Genomic DNA, 27,815 nt, shown 5'->3' on the forward strand with positions numbered 1-27,815 from the left:
AGCAAGCCATGACCACTTTGGTTAAAGAAGTACAAAGTAGGACTCAATTGCTTGCCTGAAATTAACATATTGTATGCACTTAAGGTAATAAATTGGTAAACATTCTGAAGATTAAATGAAATCTGAGCATTCTTCCCTCTGATAATTTTTCTTCTTTTTTCTTCATCTTTTCTATTCTGGATAGGCTTATACAAAGGCACATACTTTCTATAGTTATCTAGTAAGTTGAGTGCAAATTTCAATTACCAAAAAGGGACTAAAAATGTCCTGACCATCTCAACCAAGTCTTAACATTGTTTCCCATGTTTAGCAAAGTACTATAGACTTAAGTAGTTATTTTCCTCATTTTAGCTATATAATATAGAGTTACTGAAGAAATTCAGTGAACAGGTTTGGAGCACAAAATTATATTCCTGCCAAATATTAAATTACTAAGGGAACAGAAAGGGACTTGTTTATAAGCTAAGAATCTCAGAAAATAACCTTGCTAGTTAACTAAATAGGAGGCACATGGTGAAAATCTTAGCCAGCACCCAATTCAATCACTCTTGTTTCAGAATTAAGGGAAATTGTTAGTTAACATATTCCTATGGCAAAACTGAATCTAGCAGCTAGAATGTAGTTCCTATATTTTATCTACCAACTAATGAATATGGCACTTTCTAGAATAGACAGAAGAGAATATGATCAATCACCAGAATTAAACAGACTCTTTTCCTCTGTCTCCCACCCTCAAAACTCTTATCCTATTGGAGAGCACATCAAGGACAGTCAACCAAATTTCAGCCTGTCTACTCATATTAAACCCCAAATCCTACCTATACATCTAACATCTCACCCATTTACTTGCTGCTGAACTATCTTCCCCGAAATTTGAATCTACTTTTACCTCAAATCTAACTGTAGGATCCTGAAACAGTATCAGCAGTGTTTCAAATCATAAATGTCCAGCCCCTGTGATCACATCTGCAAACTGCATCAATATGAACTAAAAGGAATAATAAACATTAAATTAAAATGGTCCACCTAATGGAATACTACCTTATCACCCACTTATAAAGAAATCTCAAAAAGGTATTCAAAAATAATGCATATAACCTTTTGCTCCACTATAATTACCAAAATAGTATGCTATGGTGCATTTTGGGAATTGAGGGACTGGCAATCCTCCATTAACACCAATGTTCTAGCTGATATTTACTATCACAATATTAAGTTTTATTAATTGAACAATTTGTAGCAAACTGGTCATGATATCAAACCGAAGTGAAAGGCAAAAACAAGAACAATTGATCAGTGTTACCATAGGATTCTTCTGTCTAAAACATAAACACAAATTGTTTAGTAATGGTTCAGACTACCCTTGTCATACAATTCTTCTACGACAAATTTCTTCAGTTGAGCAATTATCACTATAAAGTTAAAAGTAGGAGAGTGAAACCTGGGGACCCACCTATGGATTTCAACTTAAAGTTCTTAATATTTGCCTTTTTGAAACTATGGATTCTATTATATACTACCTCACATAAAGGGATCTCTTCTTTCTTCCCCATTAAGAGAGATGGATATAGATGACAGATAGATACATAGATAGAAAGCTGAATGAATACATACTTAAAAAGAAAACCGGTGAGAAACAGAAACCAAGCAATTTCATAAAGCCCCTTGAATCAAAAATACCTAGGAGTCAAAGACAGGTATAATACTCTAGAGTTCCAACATACTTAGGCACCTCGTTTATACCCCTAACGGGAAGAGTGGGAAAATATTTCATCCCTAACCCATTGCCTATAGCTCCACACTCCTATGAACTGCCAGCCAGACTATACAATTTGCCATGCAGACATACAGAAATATAACAAGTAACCATCCCCACCAAAAAGAAAAACAAAACAAAACAAAACTATAGTTGTCTTCACTACTGCAAAACTAAATAACTTACCTGAACAACCAAAGATCTATCATTGTGGAAATATTATCTTTTCCTTATATCCTGAAGGAGTTGGAGCTATGATCTAGAATAGAGCTTAAGCATCAGGGTTTCAGACTCTCAGCTTCAGCCATGGAGAATACTAGAACCTCCTAAATTCCTTTCGTTAAAATAAAATAATAAAAAAAATTAAAGAAACAAATTAACTTATGCTAACAGATTTACCCACCTATAATAAGAGGAAATAGTAGGTAACAGAGTATCTATTCAAAATAACATCTTTGATACTTCTTAGTAACTCCATAGTTACTAAGAGATACTAAGGAACCGCAACAGAATTTTTAAAAACCAACAAAAACAAATCAAAAAGAGCTTCAAATATACCAAATCCTTATAACAACTCATTATTAGTTTGCATCAAAATGTGACTCCATTCTTTCCTAGAGTCTACAGCAATATTTTTTTGAGGTGACCCAAAGACTGCCTTTAACAAGATATAAATAAGAATATATAATCTATTACTCTTATTCTAGAGGCTTTCCCAAGCTTTGGCCTTCAAATATGAAAAACTAGGGACTGAACAACAAAAATAATGTAAGTTATGCACACCAAAGAATCAACTAAGTCTTCAAATATCCATACATGGTAACCTTGATGATTACTTAAGTGCCATAAGACTCTATTACAAAGAGAAACTTTTATTATTTTTGGCTTATGGATTTTCAGTTAGGACAAAAACAGTAAGGATTTTCTTTTAGTAAGTACCCAGTTGGCCAGATATTTTAATTAATCTAATTACACTCCATTTCTTGGACAGGCTGGTTAATTAAGAATTTTACTTTATAATAATATATTATGGTATCCTTTTCAGAGAATCTTGCTAAATATTATTATGAGTGCCCATTTAGAAAAAAGGAAGAACACAAGAAAAAAGACTAGCAATGTTTATGACAGATTGTCCCTTTATTATAAACATGAAAGTAAATATTCTAAAAGTGACACTATTTTCAGTGAAGGATTACAATTTTAAAACCGAGACAGTTAACAAACCTTGTAATCTAGAGTTACTGCCTACTAAATATAAAAAGATTACAGTTTTAATCAGCTAGGAGATCAGTACTAACATCTAATATCTACAGATGCAACCTCTCCCAAATGTGCCCTGTAAATTCTTGAAAAACACAAGGTAGGAAAAATGTCTAAACAAAATCATTTAATACTGCATTAAGAAATATGCTAAATTAACAGGAGGGTGCACAGCGCAAACACAATCCTACAAAAAGTAACCCTTGACTTGAAAATTCACTCTTCTTACAACAAAGACTCCAACTGCCAACTCCTTTATATCCAAACCTGAACGCCTTTCACAAACATAGCAAAACATTACATTCTATAAGTATGTGGTGGGGATGGCAATCATCAGAGGCAGGATGCACAATTTAAGATGTGTCTGAGTATACATGGACACTCCCAATTTAGCACTCTATTCAAAGTTCTAGTCAGCCACCTTACTACCCATTGTGGACTGGGTGTGCACTATAGGAACCTCTTTTGTTATGATATTTACCAGGCAAGGATATCTGCAACTGTCATTTCACACAAGAACTGATACTTACAGCTGAGTTCTACCAGTATTAAGATACACAGGATTACCCAGACGTGTTTCTGAAAAGCCTGATACACTGAAAAAGAAATTTTGGTCAATGGCTTCTACTAACTAAAGCCCACTTGGCCTTAATTAAGATTACTTATTTTCTTACCTTTTTAAAAGTGTTTTTCGCCTAGTATTTGATTCCCAAGCGTCTGTATTTATTTGTCATCACTGTTAATGTCCATGTTACATTGAGACTTCAGGTATTAATTATTTATATGGATGTACTAGCACAACTTGGTATCTGTGAAGGGAAACCACAATATAGTCACTATGGATGTGTTACTGTTTACAAATTTGTGGACAAAAACGGTATTTCCAAACACTTAGACAACACACTGCATTTTCTATCAATTTCACAAATAATTCCTCATATTAGCCTACAAAATATGTGTTATCTTCAATAGACTAAGATGAGTTGCTAACAATCATACAAATGCTTCTCAGAGTACCCACATAAAACATTTCAAAATCTAATTCTAAATTAAAATTCTTACAAATTTAAGAGCTCCTTAGATTTCTTTTCTGACTACTAATGAAGACATACCTCATTTCCCAGAAGCCTATAGTTTGCTCAGGGATTAATACAAAAGAATTTTTCATGTGTTTTATAATAGTATTAGGGAATAGGGGCACCTAGGTGGCTCAGTTGGTTAAGCATTCGACTTGGCTCAGGTCATGATCTCACGGTTTGTGGGTTAGAGCCCTTCATTGGGCTCTGTGCTAACAGCTTGAAGCCTGGAGCCTGCTTTGGATTCTGTGTCTCCCTCTCTCTCTGCACCCCGCCCCCCAGCCCCCACTGGCTCATGTGCACGCTCTCTCTCTCAAAAATACATAAACATTAAAAAAAATATTTTTAAAGAATGCAGTAAAAAAGATCATGACTTTCTCTTAAATGTGACTTTAAAACATTCCATATCCTCTAAAGTAATGATTTTGTCTTGTTTAGATTATCGCTCTATGAATAGTTTGTGAACATTATTTTGGAAGTAAATAGAAAATAAACGTGACAAAATAAGTGAAGAAATAAATCAAGATGAAACTATCCAAACATTCCCTAAAAGTAAGCTTCTTAAAAACATAAGACTTAGTTATAGATTACAACTCTGAGAAACACACCAATGTGTTTATAATCATGACAAAAAGCATTATATAAAACTTTAAATCATTTCAACCAGTTTATTAAAAGAAAAACATGAGCTACAAAAAACTCATTCATATATATCATAGAAATAAACCTATGAATATCATTCTTAAATGATTTACCATTGTGTGCCATTCCAAATTCTTATGTAATAAAAAGAAAGAGCAAAAATCTACACAGACGGGCACCTGGGTGGCTCGGTCGGTTAAAAGTGTGACTTTGACTCAGGTCACCATCTCGTGGTCTGTGAGTTCCAGCCCCTCATCAGGCTCTGTGCTGACAGCTCAGAGCCTGGAGCCTGCTTCGGATTCTGTGTCTCCCTCTCTCTCTGCCCCTTTTCAACTTGTGCTCTCTCTCTCAAAAATAAACATTAAAAAAAAATTTTTTTTAATCTATACACAAAATGCAGATAGCCTTATACCTGTTTTATGGATAAAATAGATCTGTCAACCTGCCAGATCTTATCAGTAAAAAGTTTCATTACAATGGAGTAGAAATTAATATGTTATATCAATTATGTTTCAATGAAAACAGAGAAAGTAAATAGTGATTAAGAAACTGATATCAAGCACTTAAAACAAGTTTATTCATTTGTTTACAAATGATAAACAATGTCATAAAAAAAAAATTAACACAGATCCAAGTATTCCCAAATTTAAAAGTTGCTATAAAGTCTTTTATAACAAGCAAATTAAATTAGCCAAAATTCTTATATTCCCTACATTGCATTCTCTCATTCACTATAGCATTTCCAATGGAGCAGATAAACTAGTTTGATTTGTGACAAGATACAATTTTTTGTTTGAATTATTTAACTATAGTAACTTCCAGAAGTTTGAAAAACTTAGCTATTTTGTCTTTTAAAAGCATCCAAAATGGAAAACAAACCATTTAAATCCTATTCCTAAGGCCTTCTTATTTATTCCTGGCTACAGAGCTTTGCTTGTTTTCACATACTAATAAAATCAATTGACTATTCAAGAATTCCAAAAGCAAATCCAAAACCAATCTTGACTGAAAAGAATTACTTTTCCTAGTAGTTGTAGTCTAACACTGGTACTACTGTGTTAAATAGATTACAGGATCTAAGATTCATGGCACATATGAAATCACTTCAAAAGACTACAGAAAATCTCACTAGCAACTATTACCAGTTCTGATTAAACAAAGTTGTAAGCTACACAACTTACTACAAAACTGTGAACTCTGAGAGCTAAATGCAACCTAAATTATAAGACACTGAAAATATTTTTTAGTTTTATAAAACTTGGAAAAAATTCAAAACAAGTTATACTATGGACTCATATTAGTACAGTTGTTATAAATGAAAATATTAAATTCTTCAGGTGTTATAAATGAAAATATTAAATTGTGCACTATTCCAGGTCTTTAAATGATCTTAAAAGAAACAAACAAGGACATTCAAAGGATTAAGATAATGGTCTGGGACAGAAACACCTTTGCTAGACAATTTAGCTTATCACAGTCAGTTGCTATAGAGAGCTAATTCGAATATTTGGTGCAAAGTATAAACAAAGAAAAGCACACTTTTCTGGATCCCTAAGTTGTTTGGAACCACAGATTCAGTGTTTTTGGGTATCTTTAACAGAATTTAGAGATAAGCCTATTTCATAGTCAACAGAGAGGTAACAGAAGCATCAGGTTTGATAGAAGGAGACAGAAATATGATTCCTTATCATCAAATATAACTAACAACTATCGGACCATGAGTAAGCCACTTCACTCTTTTTTGCTTCATTTCCTCATCTATAAAACAGGAGTAGTGTACTTCTCAGGCTTACTGTGAAGTTCAGAAGAGATTACGTCTGTGAAGTGCTTTAGCTTATTGGTTTTCAAACACCTGAGGAATTTCTGGACCTTGATCTTGGGGTTGTGGGTTCAAGCCCCATCTGGGGTATAAAGATTACTTAAAAATAAAATCTTAAAAAGGGGGGAGGGTAGCGCCTACGTAGGTAGTTCACTCGGTTAAGAATCCGACTCTTGATCTCAGCTCAGGTCATCATCTCACAGTTAGTTCATGAGTTCAAGACCTGTGTCAGGCTATGCACTGTCAATGTGGAGCCTGCTTGGAATTCTCTCTTCCCCCTCTCCTGCTCACACTCATGTGCACCCTCTCTCTCTCAAAATAAACATTAAAAAAATTAGAAGACATGCAAAGAAGGAAAATACCACTCATAATGCCAAAAATCAATCAACAGAAAATGATCCATACATGATAGATTTACCAGACAAGAACATTAAATCACTTATCATAAACATAGTTCATACATTCAAAAAAGTAGATGAAGGGGTGCCTGGGCAGCTCAGTTGGTTGAGTGGTCAGTTGAACAGCCGACTCTTATTTTCTGCTCAGGTCATGATCTTGTGGTTTGTCAGATCAAGCCCCATGTCAGACTCCATGCTGACAGCATGGAGCCTGTTTGAGATTCTCTCTCTCCCCTTCCCTGGCTGGCACACATGTACACACTCTGTCTCTCAAAATAAATAAATACACTTTTTTTTAAATAAAAAAAAATAAAAATTTGATTGTTCTAGTAATAAAAAATGCTGTTTGGGATTAACAGCAGATTAGACACTGCAAAGAAAATGTCAATGAACAGGAAGACCTAGCAACAGACACTATACAAAACAGGAACACAAGACTGAAAAAAAAGTATAAATAAGCTGTAGGATATCAAGCATCTCAGTATATGGATAAGTGGAGCACCCAAAAGAAGTAGGAAAGTATCTGAAAAAATAATGGCCCAAAACTTTACAAATCTCACGGAAATTATAAACCTAAAGATCAAAGAGGTTAAAGAGGTGAAATTTAATCTTTAAAGTATTGAAAAAAACTACCAACTAAGAATTCAACTGTCAGAGAAAATATCTTTCAAAAACTAAGATGAAGTAAAGATGATCTCAAATTGTAAATGTTAAAAAGAATCCATCACCAACAGACATGCACTATAGGAAATGTTAAAGGAAGTTACAGAAGGAAAAAGGTAATAGGTGGCAGTCTGGATCTATCCAAAGGAATGAAAAGCACAAGAAATGGTAAATGAGACTAAATATAAAGATTTTTCCCCTTAGTTTTTAAATCTCTTTAAAAGACAATTGACTGTTTCAACCAAAAATGATACCAATACATTGCGAGATTTATAACATAAATGGAAGTAAACTGTAGTAGCACAAGACCCAAGAGACTCTAATACTACATGTGAAGTGGTATAATACCACATGTCAAGATGCATGTGATAAATTAAAGATGTATACTATAAAACTTAAAGCAACCATTTAAAAAAAAAAAAAAAAAACTGGGCACCTGGGTGTCTCAGTCAAGCGTCCAACTCTTGATTTTCGCTTAGGCCATGATTTCACAGTTCATTGGATAGTGCCCCGTGTCAGGCACTGTGCCACAGCACAGAGACTACTTGGAATTCTCCCTCTCCCTCTCTCTGCCCCTTCCCTGCCTGCACTCTCGGTCTCTCAAAATAAATAAACTTCGAAAAAAATAAATAAAAGAAAAACAAAATGAAACACATGTGATAGTTAATAGGCCAACAAAGGAAATAAAATAATTTTTTAAAAATCCAAAATACGGCAGAACAAAAGGAAAAAGGGAATAAAGAACATGTAGAAGAAACAAAAAACAAATAGAAAGGAAGTAGCAGGTTTAAACTTACCTATATCAAGAGTCACTTTATAGTAACCCTTCAACTGTAAATAGTCTAAAAACAGTTTAAAAGTAGTTTAAATTATTTGAAAAAAGTTATTTGGAAAGAATAATAAATTTTATAGGATTCAAAACACATAATTTGACTACAAAGGAATTAAATTAGAAATGAGTAATAAAAATATATCTCAAAACTCCCCAAATATCTCAAATAACCCATAAAAGTCAAAGAAAAAAAAAGTCAAAAGAGTAATTAGAGAATTATAGAACTGAAAATGAAAACAAAACTACAACATATTAAAATCTGTGAGGGGACGCCTGGGTGGCTCAGTTGGTTGAGCATCCGACTTTGGCTCAGGTCGTGATCTCACAGTTTGTGAGTTCAAGCCTGCGTCAGGCTCTGTGATGACAGCTCAGAGCCTGGAGCCTGCTTTGGATTCTGTATCTCCTGCTCTCTCTGCTCTTTCCCTACTCATGCTTGCTGTCTCTCTCCTTTAAAAATAAGCAAACATTAAAAAAATAAAATAAAAAAATAGAATCTGTTAGATACAGCAAAAGCAGTACTTACAGGACAATTTACAGCAGTAAGCATACATTAGTAAAGACAAAAGGTCTCAACTCAATGACATCAAGCCTCTGCCTTAAGAAACTGGAAAAAGAAAATATAATCATATAAAAACAAGAAATAATAAAGAAAAGGCAAAAATAAATAAATAAATAAATAAGTAATAACCAACTTTTTATTAAAAAGGCAGAAAAATTTATACATCAAAAGGTGGTCCTTTGTTTTTTCTTTTTCAAGAAACGGAGTTTTCTTTTAATTTTGTTTTGTTTTTTAAAGTAGGCTCTACACTCAACATGGAGCTTGAACTCACAACCCTGAAATCAAGAGTCACATGCTCTACCAACTGAGCCAGTCAGGAACCCCCCCCCCCCCCAAAGCTGGTTCTTTAAGAAAAATCAACAAATCTAATAAATCTCTAGCCAGACTGACTAGGTTAAAATAAATACAAATCACCAATTTTTAGATAAGAAATTAGTACTATTACTATAGATTCTATACTTAAAAGATTTATTTTAACAAGGGTACCAAGACAAATCAATGGGTAAAGAATAATCGTTCCAACAAATGGTGCTGAAACAACTGGATATCCACATGCAAAAGAAGTTAGACCTCTACTTTATGTGATATATAAAAATTAACTCGAAAAGAATCAAAGACCTATATGTAGAAGCCGAAATAACATTCTTAGAAGAAAGCATAGGTATAAATCTTATGACCCTGGATAAAAGTTTTTTTACATTTGACAGTAAAAGCATAAAGCAACCCAGAACAAATACTGTATGATTCTACCTATAAATGAGGTGCCTTGAGTAGTCAAATTCATAGAGAGAGAAAACAGAATGGTGGTTACCAGGGACTAGGAAAAGGGGGAAACTGGAGTTATTGTGTAATGGGTACAGAGTTATAGTTTACAAAATGAAAAAAGTTCTGGAGATTAATGGTGGTAATGGCTGGCCCAACAACACGAATATACTTAATGCCACTAAACTGTACACTCAAAAATGGTTAAGAGTGCCTCTGGTGACTCAGTCGGGCATCTGACTCTTGATTTTGGCTCAGGTCATGATCTCACAGTACATGAGGTTGAGCCCTGCATCAGGCTCTGCTCTGATAGTGAAAAGCCTGCTTGGGATTCTCACCTCTGCCCCTCCCCTGATCACACGCTCTCAAAATAAATAAATAAACATTTTTTTTTAACGATTAAAATGGTCGATTTTATGTTATGTATATTCTACAATTAAAAATTTTAAATCAAAAGTAAAAAAAAATACAGATAAGCTAGAATCATCAAAATCAAACCATTTTATGCTTCTAAGAACTCCATCAAGATCATGAAAAGACAACCCAAACGATGAGAAAAAAGTATTTGCAAATCACTGGTCTATAAAATTCTACCTTTACAACATAACGAAAAGACAATCTAATTTAAAAATTGGCAATGGACTTGAACAGGTATTTCCGCAAAGAAGATGTACAAATAGCCAGTAAGAACATAAAAAGATGCTGAACATCAGTAGCCATCAGGGAAATACAAGTAAGAACCACAATGAGATACCACTTCATACCCATTAAAATAAAGGTAATAAAAAGATGGATAACACAAGTGTTGGCAAGAATGTGGCATAACATAAAACTGGTAGCGGGAATACAAAATGGTGCAGCTAGCTGCTTTGGAAAAGTTCGGCAGTTCCTCAGTAAGTTAAACATAGAATTACCCCACGACCCAAGAATTACACTCCTGGATACAAAGGCAAGAAAAAGGATACAGGTTTCACACAAAAACTTGTTCCCAAATGTTCATAGCAGCATTATTCATAATAGGCAAAAAGTGGAAGTAACTGAAATGTCCATAAACTGCTGAATGATAAAAAAAAGTTTAGTCTACAATGGCATATTTTTCAGCCATAAAAAGGGGTGAGGTGCTGATACATGCTATAACATGGATGAACTGTAAAAACATTACTATGCTAAGCAAAAAAAGGCAGTCACAAAAGGTCTCATACCGTATGATTCCACGGATATAAAACATCTAGAACAGACAAATTCATAGAGACAAAAAGGAGATTAGTGACTCTGCAGAGACTGGAGGTGGGAGGAAATGGTTGAAAGTGATTGCTAATGGGTATAATGTTTCTTTTTTTTTTTTTAATGTTTATTTATTTTACAGAGAAAGACACAGAGTGTGAGTGGGGGAGGAGCAGAGAGAGAGAGAGGGAGACAGAGAGTCTGAAGCAGGCTCTAGGCTCTGAGCTGTCAGCACAGAGGCTTACGCAGGGCTCAAACTCAGGACCGGCAAGATCATGACTTTGGGTGAACGCTGATGCCTAACCGACTGAGCCACCCAGGTGCCTGTTTCTTTTTAGAGTGATAAAAGTATTCTGGGGGGCGCCTGGGTGGCTCAGTTGGTTAAGTATCTGACTTCGGCTCAGGTCATGATCTCACAGTTCATGGGTTCAAGCCCATGTCAGGCTCTGTGCTGACATCTCAGAGCCTAGAGCCTAGAGCCTGCTTTGAATTCTATGTCTCCCTCTCTCTCTCTACCCCTACCCCCACTTGTGCTCTCTCTCTCAAAAACAAACAAACATTAAAAATAAAAAAGTATTCTGCAATTAGATACTAGTAATGGTTGCACCAACTTTGTGAATATACTAAAAATCACTGAATTGTACACTTTAAAATAAGGGTGGATTTTATTATATCTCAATTTTTATGCCATATCAATTTTTAAAAGAGATTATAAATCACTTCATGTCAACAAAGTAAATAAATTAGATGAAATGGACAAATTCCTTGAAAGTTCAGAAACTTCCAAAGCTCACCCAAAGAGAAATGGATACATTAAATACATCTAAAGAAACTGTAGTTAAAAACTTACTAACAAGTAAAACACAAGGCCTTGGGGGCTTCACTGGTGAATTCTGACTATACTACATATTACGCATTTAAGGAAGAAATACCAATCTACTGAAACTCTTCAAGAAAACTGAACAAGAATACTTTCTCAACTCATTCTATGAGGCCAGCATTACTCTGATATCAAAGCTAGACACAAACAACACAAGAAAACAAAACTATAAACCCATACTCCTCACGAACACAGATGCAAACTTCTAAACAAATATTTTTGATTCCAACAACACACAGGCATATCTCATAGCACTGCACTTGGCTTTACTGTGCTACACAGATACTACATTTTTACAAATTGAAGGTTTGTAGCAACTCTGACTCAAACAAATTTATTGGTGCCATTTTCCCAACAGCATTTGCTCCTTTTCTGTCTCTGTGTCATATTTTGGTAATTCTCCCAGTATTTCCAACTTTTTTATTACATTCTATGTTAGAATGATGTGTAATAAGTGATTATCACTCACTGAAAGCTCAGGTAATGGGTAGCATTTTTTAACAAAGCATTTTTAAATTAAGGTATATACATTGTTTTTGTAGACATAATGCCATTACACAATTAATATACTACAGTATAGTATAAATATAACTTTTATATACAATGGAAAACAAAAAATTCATTTGACTTGCTTTATTGAGATATTTACTTTATTGCAGTGTTCGCTGAGGTAGGCCTGTATGAAAGGATAATACATCACGATCAAATGATGTTTAGCTCCAAAACACAAGAGTGGTTTATATGTATATATGGTTGATTCAGTATAGTTCACTCTATTAACAGACTAAAAAAAAAACCGTAAGATCTCCAATGCAAATACAGAAAAAGGCATTTGACAACAATCCACCTCCACACCTATAGTGACAAAAAGAGGATGGATCAGTGTGGTTGCCCGGGTCAAGTAAGGGTGGGGGAGGAAAAACAAGAGGAAAAGATTACAAAAAGGCAAGAAGAAACTTTGAGGAGAGATGGCTATGTTCATTACCTTGATTGTGGTGATGGCTGCACAGTATATACATATATGAAAACATATCAAATTGCATATTTTAAATTATCGTGCAGTAAATTACTCGTCAATATAGTTATTCCAAAATATACCTAAAAAATAAAAACACCTTTCCAGGAATACAGGTTAAAACCTTAGCTTCTTTTTTTTTTTTTTTTTAAGTTTATTTATTTATTTTGAGAGAAAGAGATAGCAGGAGCGGGTGAGGAGTAGAGAAATGGGGAGGGGGGAGAGAGAGAAAGAGAGAGAGACAGAGAGAGAGAATTCCAAGCAGGCTCCGTGATGCCAGCACAGAGTCTGACACGGGGCTCAATCCCACGAACCATGGGATTGTGACCTGAGCCAAAATCAAGAGTGGGATGCTTAACCATACAGTCCTGAAAAAGGAAAGAAAGGAAAAGAGAGATGGGGTGCCTGGGTGGCTCAGTTGGTTAAGCATCCAATTTCAGCTCAGGTCATATCGCACAGTTAGTTAGTTTGAGCCCCAGTACAGTCGGCTCTGTACTGACAGCTCAGAACCTGGAGCTTGGTTCAGTTTCTGTTTCTCCCTCTCTCTGCTCTGCCCCTGCTTGCACTCTATTTCTCTCAAAAATAAATAAACATTAAAAAAATTTTTTTAATATTTTAATTGAGGCTAGGCAAAAAAGTCAAAGTCTAAAGTAAGGAATTTATATGGATTATACCCACATAGAGCAAAAACAATAAAGTTAGAAGGATTAAAGTTTGAAAGACAGTGTTCCTGTGAACTACAAACACACAACAAATTATTTTTCATAAACACCTGTGTCTAACTCCATATAGAAGATAAATTCCCAGGTGTTGATAAAATTCATAAACGCTATATTATTTTCCCATTAATTTATAAATTCAACTTCACAGATGACTTGTCAATAGAAAATCTTTTAGTCCCAAATACACAAACATTTACATGAAAACTGTCTTTTAAAAATGGATTTTAAGGGGTGCCTGGGCGGCTCAGTTGGTTAAGCATCCAACTAACTTCAGCTCAGGTCATGATCTCACAGTTTGTGAGTTTGAGCCCCACATCAGGTTCTGTGCTGACAGGTCAGAGCCTGGAGCCTGCTTCAGATTCTCTGTCTCCCTCTCTCTCTGCCCCTCCCCTGCTTGTGCTCTGTCTCTGTCTCTCAAAAATAAATAAACGCGAAAAAAAAATTTTTTTAATGGATTTTAAATAAACACATAGGGGTGCCTGGGTGGCTTGGTAAGTTAAGCATCCAACTTTGGCTCAGGTCATGATCTCATAGTTCATGAGTGGGAGCCCCTCACTGGGCTCTCTGCTGTCCGCACAGAGCCTGCTTCTAATCCTCTGTCCCCCTCTCTGTGCCCCTCCACCACTTGCACTCTTCTCTGTTAAAAATAAACATTAAAAAATAAATAAAAGTTAAAAATAAACTAAAATGAAGCGCTTTTTCTAAAAAGACTTTATATATATATATATGGCAACAAGTGAAAGAGTTCATTTCAATGGTACCCATTTGATAACTGTGAAAGGAAATTATATAGGAGATACCTTGATTAAGAACAATTTAAAGGTCTCTTACTAGTTTTCCAAGTTCAAAAAATGGACTTCATTTTTAAAAAGGGGGGGGTGGAGAAAATCTCAATACAGTACTCCAGATTTCCTTTAAATATAATGACTATTTCCTACTTTCTCAGACTCAACATCAAGAAACTTCACCCAGAAATACTTAAGGCTAGGTACTTGTTCATTTCTGGATCTTATGACCTTTTTCCTCTCAGCTATAAAGTCATTACAGTTCTGCACTTCACCTTAAAGTAAGCTTCTTACAAATAATAAATTCAGAGTATTTTTCCCTTTCGAGAGGTGCAATCTAAAGTCACTCTGTAATAGCTAACACAGCCAGACTCAAGGAGTCTAGTGGTTTGTAAACAAACCATTAACTGTTCTTAATTATATATCAACAAAGCATGTTTATTTTTGTAGCAGCAGTTCTGGCCTATTGAGCAAATTAAAGAAAGCTAGGAAGACTGGGAAAGAAGATTTGTGAAAACAGTGGATTATCCACAAAACTCAGTCTTCGAAAAACTCTGTAAACGTGAATCAAAGGTGATTTGTCTATATAGTGTTGATGCACCTACAGCATATACATGAAAGGCAACCTGGTATACTGAGGCAAAAAGACACATGTTTTAGATTCCCATCCAGCTAAACAACTTACTGGTTACCTTGAGTGATTAACCTATGATATTCAGTCCTCATCTGTGAAATGGGAAAAAAGCATTCCAACCACACAGAACTGTCCTGAGAATTAAATAAAAGAATTTATATAGAGTACCCGCAACATATAGTGCATAACCAGTAAATGTATATAACTTTATTTGCATTACCTCATTTAAAACTCTCAAAAACCTATGGAAGCAAGTACTATTATTATTACCATTTTACAGATGAGAAAACTGAGGCTTAAAAGTTAAATACTTCACCCAACATTACGCAGCTAATCAAGTGGCAGAACAGTCTTAACCACTCTACTGATACCGTGTTTTACAATAACAAAAGAACTTTCTCATTATACCTTCACAATAACTTCAAAAGTAGGCTAGGCATCATCTTCATTTCCTATATGTGGCAACAAACTCAAGAAACACCTATGATCACACAATTAATGGAGTCAGAACTGGAACCTAGGTCTTATTGCTTAAATCAGGGTTCAATCCATGAGACTCTGTTAGCTCTCTGCACTATGATAAAACTAAAAAAGAACTTCTTCCAGGAGAAAATAAGATAGGTTATGTCTAGAAAACAAATGATACATGATCTTAAGCTAATACTTCCTCCAAATGGCAGTTAACAGTATGTTTTCCAGAAGTTAAGATTTACTTGAGAATATCCATAACAACTTTAGAATACTTCTACAAAATATGTGAGAACCCCGTGCTAATCAAAAGAAGATATCTTGACAGATCTATTATTGTTTTCTGTAGTAGGTTTCTTGCTTGATGAATCACATTATTTAACACAGAACTAGAAAAGAGTTTCATACTTCTCTGTAAGTCATTCAGTTTCTCCTACCAAGTCATTCCCTCTCTGGGTTGATAAAGAGGGAAAAGTGGGTGGCCTGGTGGCTCAGTCAGTTAAGCCTCTGACTTTGGCTCAGGTCATGATCTCACTGTTCATGAGTTTGAGCTCCATGTTGGGCTCTGTGCAGACAGCTCAGACCCTGGAGCCTCCTCTGGATCTGTGCCTCCCCCTCTCTCTGCCCCTCCTCCACACTCTCTCTCTCTCAAAACTAAATAAAGATTAAAAAATATTTTTTTAAGAAGGAAAAGATATCCATCTATGGAGAGGTGTGAGGCCTAAACACTGGCAGTGCCTAAGGCTTGATACTGGAAGTACCAATCACTGTATTTATCTCCTAGAATAGAAAACTTACAAAAAGCAAGCAATTAAACAGTTATTATTAAATATATAATACTGACACAACGTGGGCAAAGATTAAGATCAAAATTTTTTCTTCTGGAATTATCTTTACTTTGAATTTTAGTCATCACAATATTTTTAAATGCTTAAAGGAACAAGTCTACCTTTATTTTAATAATATTTTAAAGTTTATTTAATTATTTTGAGAGAGAGAGAGAGAGAGAGAGAGCGCGTGCCGGGGAAGGACAGAGAGAGGGAGACAGAGAATCCCAAGCAGGCTTCACACTCAGCACAGAGCTCTATGCAGGGCTTGATCTCAGGATCTGGAGATCACAACCTGAGGTGAGCCACCCAGGTGCCCCTCTTCATCTTTTTACCTTTAACTAACAGAGGTATGAGCAAATATGGCCATCTGACTTATGACAAAGGTGAAACTACAGTACAGTGGAGAAAGAAGTTATTTCAATAGATTATAATGGGTCAACTGGATATCCATATGGAATAACATGTTTTGACTACTACCTCATGCCACACATAAAAATCAATTCACACAATGGATCTAAATGTGCAGAGTAAAAAACTTTACTTTAAATGTTTATTAGAGAGACAAAGTGAAAGAGAGAATCCCAAGCAGGCTCCGTGCTGTCAGTTCAGGGCTTGAGACAGGGCTGGGTCTCATAAACTGTGAGATCATGACCTGTTCCGAAATTAAGAGCCTGACGCTTAACTGACTGAGCTACCCAAGCACCTACCAAAATTTTACTTTTTAGCAAAAAAAATAAGAAAACATCCTTGATGATCTTGAAGTAGGCAAAAATTTTCTTAAACCATTCCCCAAAAATAGTATTTGAAAAAAATGTACAATTGGATATTTTAATTCAGAACCTCTGTTCAGCAAAAGACACCATTAAGAGGGGCGCCTGGGTGGCTCAGTCGGTTAAGTGGCAGACTTTGGCTCAGGTCACGATCTCGGTTTGTGAGTTCAAGCCTCACATTGGGCTCTGTGCTGACAGCTCACAGCTTGGAGCCTGCTTCAGATTCGGTGTCTCCCTCTTTCTCTGCCCCTCCCCTGCTCATGCTCTCTCTCTCTCTCTCTCTCTCCCCCTCCTTCTCTCTCAAAACAAAAAATAAATAAATAAATAAATACACCATTAAGAGGATGTAAAGGTAACCCCCAGAGTGAGAAAAAATATTTGCAGCGCATATTTTGATCAAAGAAAGGATTCGTGACCAAAATATATTTTTAAAATTCCTATACACCAATAGGAATTAGACAACCTAATATTTTTTAAATGGAGTATTGCCTTGACCAGGCATTTCACACACACACAAGAGATTCAATTAGCCAATCAACATGAAATAACATTCTACTTTATTAGTCATCAAGGAAACAGAAATCAAAATCACAGTGATCAAGATTTTAAAAAAAAAACAAAACCAAATATTGACAAGAATGTGGAACAACCAGAACTCTGATATGCTACTGTAAATTGATGCAACCACTTTGGAAAACCGTTTGGCAACATCTACAGCTTAATAAATACACACTGTCTGACCCAACCATTTCAATCCTAGGTATATACCCAATAGAAATACATACACATGGGGGCACTTGGGTGGCTCAGGGTGTTAAGTGTCTCACTCCTGGTTTCAGCTCAGGTCATGATCTCATAGTTCGTGGGATACAGTCCCACATCAGGCTCTGCTGACAGCGTGGAGCCTGCTTGGGATTCTCCCTCTCCATCTATGCCCCTCCCTCTCTCTCTCTCAAAATAAACTTTAAAAAAAGAAATACATATATGTGGAGAAAAATGCATGCATATGTACATCTGAAGACATGTACAAGAATGTTCATAGCAGCATTATTTGTGACCACCCAAATGCCCATCAACAATAGATATATAATTTGTATATACACAGCAATGAAATAAACAAACTGGAAGTTCATACAACAATATAAAGCTCATAAGCATACTGTTTCGCCAAAGAGACACAAAGGAATGCATACTGTATGTTTCCATTTTTATGAGTTGCAGAACCGATAAAATAAATGTGAAAAATGTGTGATGATACACTTAATTGAAGCATGGCTGAGCCCACCTACATGTATACCTGTAGGTACACAACATACACAGTACATACACATACACACACACACAGTATATGACACAAGCATCATCAATCATAGTTCTTCCATGAGATCTGGTCTAGGGCTAATGAGAAGACAGCCAAACAGATAGGATTCTCTCTAGAGTAGAAAAATTTAAGGCTGAAACTCTCAGTGGCAAGCAAGAGAACGAAAAAAGCCCTGAAAGGACATCATTTAAATACTCTGATTTAGTTTTGCCTGAAGCCAGATAAACAACCTGAACTTTCTAATTTCACAAATCAAAAAAAATTCCTTTAGTTGACTGATGATTTAGAAGAAATGAGATGAGAAAGTATCTACATAGCATTCTGAGGTCCAAATTAGCCTGGTTATTCTTAGAACTGGAGAGCTTAGAAATAATTCTCAGACCACTTAGATTCTTAGACTGATTCATTTCAAGATAGCATTAATTGAGCATGTATTATGTACTATGCATTTACCATCATTAAGACATAATCTCAGCTCTACATGACTATTCATTTTTAATGGACATCTGCAATCTAAGTATGTATTACTAATTCAACAAGACCTATATGAAATGTCTGATGTAAAGATCCTTCTCTTATCTTTGGGGCACCTGGGTAGCTCAGTCTGTTGAGTGTCCTGAGGTCATGATCTCACCATTCATGGGTTCAAGTTCCACATCGGGCTCTGTGCTGACAGCTCGGAGCCTGGAACCTGCTTCACATTCTGTGTCTCCCTCTCTCTCTGCCCCTTCCCCACTCACACTCTATGTCTCTCTCAAAAATAAACATTAAGAAAAATTTTTTAAAAAAAGACCCCTCTATTATCTTCCACTTTAATAAATGTTCATTTTTATTGACTTGCAGTTTTCCCCATTAAAGCTATCTTTCACAGCTAGCTAACTATATAACATTTTGAAAATGCTCATAGGGGCACCTGGTTGGCTCAGTGAGTTAAGCGTCCGACTTCAGCTCAGGTCAGGATCTCATGGTTCATGGGCTCAAGCCCCCCCATCAGGCTCTGTGCTGATAGCTCAGAGCCTGGAGCCTGCTTCAGATACTGTGTCTCCCTCTTTCTCTGCCCCTCCCCCGCTAGCACTCTGTCTCTCAAAAATGAAAAAAATGTTAAAAACTTTTAAATAAACACTGAAAAAGAAAAAATGCTTATAATTATGATTCTTAAGTGCTTGCTTTAAAATATGAAAAATAAGTCTTACATTAATAATGTTAAATTCAATTTTTGCAATGCTGTGTTGAGTAGTTATAAATTTGTCAATTAGTTAAATTTTGGGAGAAAGTTAGGAATACTACTTGGCAATGAGAAAGAATGAAATCATGCCATTTGCAGCAATGTGGATGGAACTGGAAGGTATTATGCTAAATGAAATAAGTCAGTCAGAAGAGCAGATATATGTTTTCACTCATATGTGGATCTTGAGAAAATTAACAGAAGACCCTGGGGAAAGGGAAGGGGGAAAAATAATTACAAAGAGGGAGGCAGGCAAACCACAAGAGACTCTTAAATATAGAGAACAAACTGAGGGTGGATGGGGGAGTGGAGGAGAAGGGAAAATGGGTGATGGGCATTGAGGGTACTTGTTAGGATGAGCACTGTGTGTTGTATGTAAGTCAATTTGACAAATTATATCCATGAAAAAATAAATTAATTAAATTAATTAAGGAAAAAAGTTAAATTCACATTAATTTTATTCAGTGATTTTTATCTTTAAGGATATTCAGTTTAATGGCAGTTTCTTTAAAACCCAGTCACAGGTAATAATGATTAGGTAATGCTTTCTAAAAGCCAGGCTCCATCTGTCCTAAGAATTCTCAATAGTCTTAGTCAACAAAACAATCAAGAAAAACAAGACTACAAAAAGTGTGAAGAGAAAATAAAATAATCAAGATGAGACAAAGATTCACAAGGAATTAGAACACTTTACCATTCCTCTATCAGAACAGAGCCCTTCTAGAATCTTTTGATATCAATGTCAAGGGCTGAATATCAAATTGCAAGCAAGTTGAATCTTACCAGACCTATAGTAATTCCTCCAAGTTCTAGCATTTTTACCGTCATTCTCTCTGAGAGGACAAAAAATTTTCATCAGCATATTCATCCACCTCTATGAGGATGCTCCACCACCTTTAAGAATCTATAGAGGAGATTAGGGAGTTTCCAAGACAGTTTCAATATTTCAAAAACATAGAACTGGCATAACAGGGGCGCCTGGATGGCTCAGTTGGTTGAGCATCCAACTTCGGCTCAGGTCATGATCTCACGGTTCCTGAGTTCTGGCCCAGCGTCGGGCTCTGTGCTGACAGCTTGCTCAGAGGCTGGGAGCCTGCTTCAGATTCTGTATCTCCCTCTCTCTGTCTCTCTCTGCCTCTCAAAAATAAAGAAAAATTAAAATAATAATAATAAAAAGAACTGGTATAACAAATCTCTTATTCAGTAGTTGATTCTTGTTATTCATAGTAGTTTGTTCTATAAAGTTGCCACAAATACTGAATTAGCCAATACTGAACCATTTTTCCTATAGGTTAAGTTCCTGCAAGCCTCTGGTCACATTTTCATCAGCCAGTTGATATATAATCATGTTTAACATGTGTTTCTGTTTAAAGACAGCTTATGTGGGAGGCGCCTGGGTAGCTCAGTTGGTTAAACATCTGACTTCGGCTCAGGTCACGATCTTTGTGAGTCTGAGCCCTGCGTTGGGCTCTATGCGGACAGCTCAGAGCCTGAAACTGGTTTCGGATTCTGTGTTTCTCTCTCTCAAAAATAAATAAAAATTAAAAAAAAAAAAAAAAAGCTTATTTGGGGTGCCTGGGTAGCTAAGTCGGGTAAGCATCCAACTCTTGATCTCAGCTCAGGTCTTGATCTCAAGAGTCGTGAATTCAAGCCCCATACTGGGCTCCTTGCTGGGTGTGAAGCCTACTTAACTAACTAAATAAATAAATGCACCTTATTTAATATGTATTAACTCATTAACATTGAACTCACTGCCAACAGTAGTATACCTCATACTTGAATGAAGCTTATCTAACACATCACAACCTAGTGCAGTTGGGAACACTAGACAGCACTTCGAGTACTACACTTAGGGGTCATTTTATTTTTATTTTTTAAAGTAAACTCTACATTCAACATGGGGCTCAAACTTACAATTCCAAGATTGAGTCACATGCTCTGAGTCAGCCAGGCACCCCTGGGGGACATGATAAACAGCACATTCACATCCAAAAAAACAAACAAAAAAAACACCACACACAAATGTGAAAGATGTGGCACTAAATAGACTGTGAAAAAAAGAGTTTACAGTATGAGAAGTGAAAGCAGACAGAGCATAACCCTGATCAACTTCAGGTGGGAACATGTCCCTTGGATGACTCTTTTCATCACTCTGCACAGGTCTGTGAGTGACTATAAAAAGTTCCAGTAGTATTCATTTTGGGGCTATAAATAAATTTTAGGAAAAATAAATAAATATTTTAGCAAGTAGGTGAGTTCATAAATATGGAATCAACAAATAATGAGAATCAACCATATTTAAATTATCATTAGTTCTACCTATGCTTCTTGACTAGAAAGTTACATAGGTATGTTGGTTATCTCAATGCTGATCAGAAGTATTAACACAATTTGGGGTGCCTGGGTGGCTCAGTTGGTTAAGCATCTGACTTTTGATTTCAACTCAGGTCATGATCTCACGGTGAGATCCAGCCCCACATCAGGCTCTGCTTGGGATTCTCTCTCTCTGCCCCACCCCCACCTCAAAATAAACTTAAAAAAAAAAAGGTATTAACAAAATTTATCAAACAAAACCTTTGATAATATAGATTACAAGGGAAAATAATAAATGAGATTTTTTTTATAGGGTTAAAGTTGGGAACTATTACCCAGAAAATATATGTATGTAAAAAACACATAGAAGATAAATCATATCTTAGTTCTATTCATCTGCCTAGGAAAACTGAATGTGCTAAGACAGTGGCCTAAGCTAGTTAGATCATTGTTTAAAATACATGATAGTGCAAAACACTTAAGCATTCTCCCAAGCATAGAGTAACATGCAATTCAATTCACTATTCCATCTGTGTAGAATACATTCCTGGTGAGTTCTCACACTTCTTTCAGTCTTCTGCTCAGGTATCACCAAATCAGGCTTCCCTAACCACCTATATATGATATTCCCTGCCTCCACACAACCACAATCTCTATCCCTGTTACTCTACTTTCAGGTTTTTCCAGAGCACTTATCACCATGTGACCTATATATTAGGTTGAACCATAAGAAACTGCCAGTTTTCTATGTCAAAAATAGCTAAATATAAATAACAGCAATTTCATAACGTTCAACCAAATATTTGCTTGTTTTGTCTCCCACAACTTGAATATAAGCTCCACTAGAAGGACTTCTCTTGTTTTCTTCACTTTTATACTCCAGAGCCTACTCTAAAACTTGAGGTCCAATACATACTTACGAAATGAATATTTATACAATCATTATTAGAGACAACCTTAATATCAAGTACAAATATAGCTTACCCATTTCAACAACCACTTAACATACTGGTGCATTCCCTTCCATTCTTACTTTTTTCTAAAGTTTATTGTTAGAGAGAGAGAGGTGGGGAGGGAGGGAGAGAGAGGGAGAGGGAGGGAGAGGGAGGGAGAGAGAGGGAGAGAGAGGGAGAGAGGGAGGGAGGGAGGGGGAGAGAGAGAGAGAGAGAGAGAGAGAGAGAGAGAGAGAGAGGATCGCAAGCAGGCTCTACAACACCAGCACGGGGCCCGATGAGGGGCTCAAACTCACGAACTGTGACATCACGACCCAAGCCAAAATCAAGAGTGAGACACTCAACTGAATGAGTCACCCAGGAGCCCCTTCCATTCTTATTTCTATGTGCATTTTTTAAATCAAAATTCACACACACACACACACACACACTTACTTTTTTTTAAGAGTTTTTTTGTTTGTTTTTGAGAGAGAGAGAGATGCACAAGTACAAGCAGGGGAGAAAGAGAAGGAGACACAGAATCCAAAACAGGCTCCAGGCTCCAAGCTGTCAGCACACAGCCTGACACAGGGCTTGAACTCAGGAACCTCAAGATCATGACCTGAGGCACTTAACCGACTGAGCCACCCAGGCACCCCACATTACTTTGTATCGTGCTTTCTTCCCCTTCCCCACTCCACTTAACATGCCACATGGTTAAAGTCTTAAAACTGTTAATACCTATACAAAAACCTAAGTAATCCCTAATTTAACTATATCCATTCTCTTAGGACATTAGGCTATTTCTGATATTTTACTACTCATAAATAGCTCTGATGAACATCCTTGTACATTGTATGTCTGTATCTCTAATTACTTCTTCACAACAACCTTATTAGGTCACAGGATACAAACTTTTTAAGGCCCTTGATGGGAGACAATCAGGTTGCTTTTAAGATAAAGCTGTATTTAACAAAACTTCTAAATTTATTTTTTATAAAGATTTCTGTATTCTTAAGTGTTTAGTTATTTATTTTCAGAGAGAGAGAGACAAAAAGAGAGAGTACAAGGAGGGGAAGGGCAGGGAGAGAGAGGGAGAGAGAGAGAGAGAGAGAATGAATCCTAAGTAGGCTCCATGCTGCTACTATGGAGCCCAACTCTGGGTCTGACCCCACAGACCATGAGATCATGACATGAGCTGAAATTAAGTCAGATGCCCAACCAACTGAGCCACCGAGGCACCTCAAAACTTCTAAATTTTAAAGCGACTTTACAAAAAATGCATTAAAATATGCTTATGAACATAGTTTACATAGAAAAGAAGCCTTACAATATGCTTTACTGATTTGTTATCACTCTGTGGCTTTAAATGTTTTAATGTTACTAATGAAAGACAATTTTAGATTAAAAAATTTTAAGTTTATTTATTTATTTTGAAAGACAACATGAGCAGGGTAGGGGCAGAGAGAAGGGGGAGACAATCTTAACCAGACTCCACACTGTCAGCTCAGAGCCCAATGTGGGGCTTGAACTCACAAACCGTGAGATCATGACCTGAGTTGAAGTCAAGAGTTGGACACTTAACCAACAGAGCCACCCAGGTGCCCCAAGACAATTTTAGATTTAGGCTAACTATTTCATTTAATTCTATCTAATAAATCTAATCAACTACTTAAACTTTTTTTTTAAGTTTAATCTGGTATTTCTATTTTGAAGAAGAAAATATTCCTTTCCAAAGAAGTATGACTGAAGGTGTAAGGATGAGAAGGGTCTCAGATTTTTTTAATTTCTATACATCTTTAAGAAGAAAAAAAAAAATCAAACCTGAAGACGGCATGCCATAAATATAGCCAAATCAATACAGGTTAAAAGAAACATTTGCTAGAAATTCTAACAAGGCATTTAGACATCCTGTTCAAGGCTATAGAATGGTTATAAATGCTGACTCTGAGATATTTCAGTTTACCTAAGGAAAATTTTTATATCCAAAAAACCAGAGTAATTTGACATTTGAGGTAGCAACAACCTTTATCAGAGAAATACACAGATGCCAAATTCCAAAACCTGATTATCAAAACTTCAGACTAAACATATCCCTCAGGAACCATTGCCAAAAATGCCATTTCATTCCACTGTTTTAAGTGCATGGCCAAACTTTCCACAGTAAGAAAACTCACAATGTAAAACATTTACCAAGGAACACAGGACATAAAAAGATGTCAAGTGTCATCAAATCCCCTATGAGAAGAGTTTTATGTTCTCCTGCCTTATCAGAGTCTATTTTCTGGTTTTAATATCAAACTTACCACTAAAGTCCTTTATCTTTTTATCTATTTTCTTTCTACAAGATCTCTTTTCCTAATCAGTATGTTCATCGGAAGATAAAAGCAACAAAATCTTATAGAAGATACCTAAATTGGATATTCTAAATTAAATCCTGCTTTATATCTAAGCCACTTTTGATGATTTTTTAATTTTTCACTAAAAAAAGTTTTACCTTTATCCACAAGAAATAAATTAATGTAATTTCAGCATCAAATTCATCATACAGAGCTACGGAAACCTTTTTCTAATGTTTATTTTTGAGAGCGAGCAAGCATGAGCAGGGAAGGCGCAGACAGAGACAGGGGGGACAGAGGATCCAAAAGAGGCTCTGTGCTGATAGCAGCGAGCCCAATGTGGGGCTCGAACTCAGGAACCGTGAGATCATGACCTGAGCCAAAGTCGGATCCTCAACCAACTGAGCCACCCAGGTGCCTCTGGAAATTTCTACCAAGCAATGAAAAAGTCAGTACACATTCACATATTAATCACATAAACAAAAGATGATCTTTTCCCTGTAAGCAAAAGGACAAAAATTTTATGATTCTATAATTTTACAACAAAAATAATAAAAATATTTCGGTTTAAAATCTTTCAAAAACTAATACTTGATGTTATTTACATAAAGTTCAAAATCAATGAAAAGTATACTGTCAAAAGTCAGAATAAAGTCTACCCCTGGGATGGGAAAGTAGAAAGTGACTAGAAGGTACTGCTAATGTTCTCTTTCTTGCTTTAGTTGCGGGTTACTTGGGGAATGTTCAACATTCTGAAAACTCACTAGGCTATGCACTTAGTTATGATTATGTTTTACATTTGTACGTGTGTATGTGTTATGCTTAAATGAAAAAGTTTTTAAAAGTTAATTACACTTGGGGCACCTGGGTGGCTCAGTGGGTTAAGCGTCTGACTTTGGCTCTGGTCAATGAGTTCGAGCCCCACGTCCAGCTCTGCGCTGACAGCTCAGAGCCTGGAGCCTGCTTCGGATTCTGCGTCTCCCCGTCTCACTGCCCCCTCCCATGCTCATGCTCTGTCTCTGTCTGTTAATAACAAACAAATGTTAAATTTTTTTAAAGTTAATTACACTTGAAACTAACAGTAGTATAAACAAAAAGCCAGAAAACTAAATTTATAGTAGAGATATACCAACAGAGACCAATGCGGCCTGGTATTTCCTTTGTTTTTTCCTTTTCAAAGCAACAAACTATTGGATCCCTGAGATTATACAAAATCAAACTCCTAAAAGTCCCTATCAAATCCAACTAGTTCTTCCCCCAAATGCAAAGGTTTTTCTTCTCAGTACCTACACCATTTAAATCCCTCAGAATCTTTTAACCAAGTCATCAATTCCCTCTTCACTTTGAAACTTCCATCTCTGTTTGATCCCCATTTCTTTCTAGTTTTCCTCTAACCTCTGAAATCAATTTTCCAAGTCTCCTCCCTATCATTTTCTCAGGCATTGTGACTGCTCTCTGCACCCCCCAAAATGTGCATGTCCATTTCTTATCCTCTCTCCCCAGGTAAAACCATTATTATAATTCAGATTATTTTAACTATGAAGTTTTAGATCTCTAGCCCCAAACTCCATCACAACCTTCAGTATGCCATAATCTGAGGTCTCAATCTCTAGACTCTACTTTTATTCAACAAATACAAACCTGTAGTCATTTTCTTCCAACCCCAAAAATATTAGCTCCTCCCTATGTCAACAATCTCAATGAAAAATATCTAATCACCCAAGGTAAAAAACTTTAAGACATCTTAGCTCTCCCTTTTCCCACCAATATACAATCAACAAACTACTTATTCTTCTTCTAAAATGTCTTGAAACGAACAGTCTACTTCTCTTTCTGTCCTATTGTTATTGCTCCAGTTCAGGCTACTGTCATCCTTCTTGAACAACTGAAGGATTCAGCTGAACAACTGATTAGTCTGAGATTACAATCTATTCTTTATCTGCTCACAATATTATCCCTGTCTTAATAAATCCAGCTGATTCTGATTTTTTCAGTCCTCCAAATAAAAAATAAATAAAAGACACAATGATTTTCTCCATCTTCAATGGAAAACCCTTCTTCCTCAAAGCCCAATTCAATGATCCATCAGAATTAACTTCTCCCTCTTTTGCCCCCATAAGGCTTAATTCTTCTAGCACAGATTTTATAATGTATAGTTGGGTGTGTCTATATTCCCTACTTGATTATAGGCTCCTTATACAAGCAGTGCAATTCTTTTTTTATTCTCTTAGTACAGTGCCTTAATATTGGTGAATTGAACAGAATTCTGCTCACAGAATTTTTCTATCTGAATTCCACGTTATACCTACCCTTGCCAGTGAGTTGTTCTGAAATTTTACAAACACAACTGCATATTTTTCCAAAGCATTAATAAAAATATTAAAAAGGACAAGGACAAAAATAGCCTTTTTAGATATATCTCTAAGTTTGACACTGATCCCTTTTGAACACTTTTTTAAAGTTTTTTTTTTTTAAGTAATCTCTATACCCAATATGGGGCTCCAACACAGCCCCAAGATCAAGACTCACACGCTCAACCAACTGAGCCAACCTGGCGCCCCCCCTTTTTAACACTTTTTTTAAAGTTTAT

The 27,815-nt window shown here is 36.0% G+C and overlaps 1 protein-coding gene across 8 annotated transcripts in view; it reads right to left on the reverse strand.

Annotated features, from left to right (window-relative positions):
* Positions 1-27,815, reverse strand: part of ZZZ3 (zinc finger ZZ-type containing 3) — a 110,470-nt gene that overhangs the window by 66,367 nt on the left and 16,288 nt on the right. For 6 of the 8 annotated variants that reach the window (XM_053214266.1, XM_053214262.1, XM_053214263.1 and 3 more), the window contains exons 2-3: positions 3,691-3,825; positions 1,943-2,090 (exon numbers count right to left, since the gene is read on the reverse strand). The gene's annotated coding sequence lies outside the window, so the exon portion shown is untranslated. The other 2 variants (XM_053214264.1, XM_053214265.1) reach the window with 2 other exon arrangements.

The sequence above is a fragment of the Acinonyx jubatus genome, chromosome C1 (genome assembly GCF_027475565.1).
Source record: "Acinonyx jubatus isolate Ajub_Pintada_27869175 chromosome C1, VMU_Ajub_asm_v1.0, whole genome shotgun sequence".
In the NCBI taxonomy this organism is placed as follows: domain Eukaryota; kingdom Metazoa; phylum Chordata; class Mammalia; order Carnivora; family Felidae; genus Acinonyx; species Acinonyx jubatus.